We start from the raw sequence: 3,515 nt of genomic DNA, 5'->3' as shown, positions 1-3,515 counted from the left end.
GGGGTCAGTAGCAGCAGATGTCTGGAGCAAAGTCCAGAGCACGGAGCAGGTGGCAGCCCAGGACCCAGGGCATTGCTGGTGCCACTAACATCAGTGACAGCCTAGGATACAGGAAGAGAATGCTGGGATCTGTGGTTGGCATGTGATCCCCCAAGACAGGGGAGGGGGGAGGGGCAGCAAGCACCAGGGCTAGCCTAGAAGTGGGGAGCAGCAGCTGCTCAGCACCCCTGGCACCAGCGGGGGGCAGAGAGGGAAAACTGACCAGAAAGGCTGGCCCAGGATGACATGGAATCACTCCGGGGAAGCCACATCAAGCAGAGAGAGAGAGAGAGAGAGAGAGAGAGAGAGAGAGAGAGAGATCTTTTCTCCCACTTCTGAGATTGCATTAGTGTCTCTGGTTGGCTGGATATAGATGGAATCTAGGTTTCAAATGTGACAGGAGGCCAGGCCAGCTGGATAGGAAAGAAGGACGGCCAGTAAGACCTAAGAGAAGGGGAATCACAAGCCAGTGCCTTTCCTCTATCCTTAAGGCCAGTTGTCACAATGCTGTGTCTTCATCCAATTTGGGACTCTGCTGAGATCACTTGCTTAACTTAGTCCAAGTCCATTTCTGTAATTTCTGTATGCTTAAACAGAGCTAGGAAGACTACAGTGAGGATAAAAGATGGTAATTGCAGAAAGGATCTAGCAGCCTTTATTGAATGAGAATCCAATAGTAATTCAATAAAGCTTATTAGTTTGCTTTACACAGACATCATGGATTTCCCACGTTTAGGATTTTATCTTCAAAATATGACTGAACATTAGCCACTTGACAATTTATGAATATTTAGAGGAAGTTGCCAAGGGGCATCCTGCTGTCTTCACCAGTTGAGTCGTGTGACTGTCGAGATGCCCTCACCCCTCTGGAAAGCAGTAATTGTTCCCCTTCTTCTGCCCAGCTCAGCTGAGCGACAGCGCACCACACGTATAAACAAAACTTGGTGGCAAAGGCGAAGGGTTCGATTGCCCATAAGCATCTCCCCATTCCAAATTGATGCAAGCTTTAAAAAAAAATAACAAATACTCTTCCTTTGCACCAAGAAGGGGATTTTCTTGTGATCAAGTACAAGTGAAAATATAAATATTTATATTTCATGATTTGGTTCCTTTACAAAAATAAAAGTAGGTAGCAGTGATTGAGAATTTTGTAGTTTACAGCAGACTCCTTTCATAAAGGGAGAAATAAAGATAGGATCAGTCAGGTGGAAGGCACTTTTATGGGAAAATACGAACACCATGTTACAGCGCTGGAGAAAAGCTTGCAACTGTAGGATGCAATGCATTATAATGCTGCAGAAGACCTAGGACAGAAGGGGAAGCCGTAGGAGAAGAGAGCTGAAAAGGGAAGAAGGAGGCAAGAGGACGGGACAGAGAGTAAAGACAATGAGGATGAACGGTCAGAGAGACTATTAGGATGTAAGTGAGTATGTGGCCTCCCATAGGAAGAGGTACCCTGCAATGGTGCAAAGGTGCTTTCTTTATATTGTTGTGACATTTTAGTTCTACTCCAAGTCGACGCCATTCGATATGGGATTTCTGTGTGTAAATACCTGCTGCTGCTCTCTTTATTCTGCTCTATCCCTTGTTAGATAGCCCATGTCGCCTTGGGACAGAAAGACGCAAGCAGCTGCCGGGAAGGAGCACATAAACTCCAGGTAGGCCAGAGATGTTTGTTCAGAGAAGTGAACCGAAAACGTCAGCCTAGCGCAATACAGACCAAAGAGCATCAGACCACACCTGATGCTCAGAGCAAGTAGGAAAGTTGGACAATTGCTAAAGATAGATTTAAAAACAAAGGAAAACACCCTGGCGAGGAGCTGGAGTGTCCAGCTCCAAAGGGCCAAGGGGGTGAGAAGAGGGCGCTCTCAGCTTGAGAACGTTGCTGGTGCGTAAAGCAGGCGCAAAAGCTCAGAGACTTCCATGCCCTGCACAGAGCCAAGGGAGGGTGGCTGGCAGCCTGGCCAGTGGGGCCATGCAGTCCACAGAGCGCCACAGTGCTTCTTTCTAGAACTATGGCTAACCCGGCAGGAGGCCCGGTCAGTCACCCACCTGGGGACTTTTGGCTGCCAATCACCCTGTTCTCTAAGTGGACACAAATGAACTGAACTGCAGCAGTCCCCAGCTTGAGTCATCTCATCAGCAAAGCCAAGTAGATCTGGACAAGGACATAACCACCCAAAGCTTCGACTTAGCTCTACCCATGATCTTATCGTGATGACCAACCCTTGTAAAAGAAAATCACTGTGCACAGGAGAATACATCAGCCAACCCAAGGTTGAAATCACAAATCACCAAGGTAGACACAGTGATCAAAATCATGCCATGAGATGGGAGATCTTCACATGATTGAAACTAATGTGAAGTAAAAGCCTCAAAAACGTTGTCAGAGTATAAGTTCTAAAAGGAAGAAAAGTTTTTTAGAACTAAACAATGAAAAAAAAATATCAGTGTCCAGGTAGAAGAGCAAATAAAGAAGAACGAGAGAGCAGATGGGTCAGAAAAAAGAGTGAAGAACAGAAAAGGAAGAAACTCTTTAAAGTACAACATGAACACACCAAGTTCAGTCCTCCGACTTTACATGTGGGTCTCTCGGTTTCCTGAAAGAATGTCTATAAATGGCAAAAGCTTCAGTCTTCAGATTCCTAAAGCATTAACAAAGAGACAAATGCAAAGATTCCTAAATAGACAGCTAAAGCTAGTCCTTATGAAATTGCAAATAATGAAAAAAGTTCTAAAAGCAGCAAAAGATATGGAGGAGTTTACCAGTAAGTAAGCCCTGAGAGGAGTAGTAACTTCCATGCTGACAGAAGGAAAACTCTTTGTGCTGAAGGGAAATAAACTCCTACCTGGAATATATTTTAAAAATGAAATAAAGCAAACAAAAGGAACATATTTTCAGGTGCACTGAAATAGAAACAATTTAGGTAGGGCCTCGCCTCACTAACAGTGATCTCCTGAAAGAAGGAAGACGGCTCAGCAGGAAACCGTCCAAGAGATGTGGAAGAAGACAGGGAAGGGAGGGCCGTGCCTGGGACCCGCGGTGCCCGGCTTCCTCAGGGTGGGAGCTCTCTTGGAGAGCAAAAGGGCTGGTGGGCCTCTTCCTGTCAGCCATGAAATGCCCTCTCTGAAAATAGAAGTCTGTAGAGGCACAGGAATTCCCACAAACATCAAGCATTAGATATTTATTAGGTTATTCTTCACACTTCAGTTGAGAAAAAAAATCTGAAAATCATTACTATTATCTGCTGAAAAAAGCTCTAGGAGTGGCGCAACCCGCGCAGCGCTGTCCACTTCTCCTGTGCTCTTCCACACGAAGCTGATGTCTGTGGCCTGCTCTTACAGCCAAGCCCTCACAGAACTTCGGCGCCTGAAACGCCAAGCAATTATCTTGAATTAGAAGATCTCTTTTCATGGCATCAGGGTGTTTTAGACTTAGGGGAAAAGGAGTTGATTTTTTTTTTTTTTTTTTTTTT

The sequence above is a fragment of the Octodon degus genome, unplaced genomic scaffold (genome assembly GCF_000260255.1).
Source record: "Octodon degus isolate 3935 unplaced genomic scaffold, OctDeg1.0 scaffold00052, whole genome shotgun sequence".
Lineage (NCBI taxonomy): Eukaryota > Metazoa > Chordata > Mammalia > Rodentia > Octodontidae > Octodon > Octodon degus.
The sequence above is the reverse complement of the archived record's forward strand: the minus strand, read 5'-3'. Positions refer to the sequence as shown.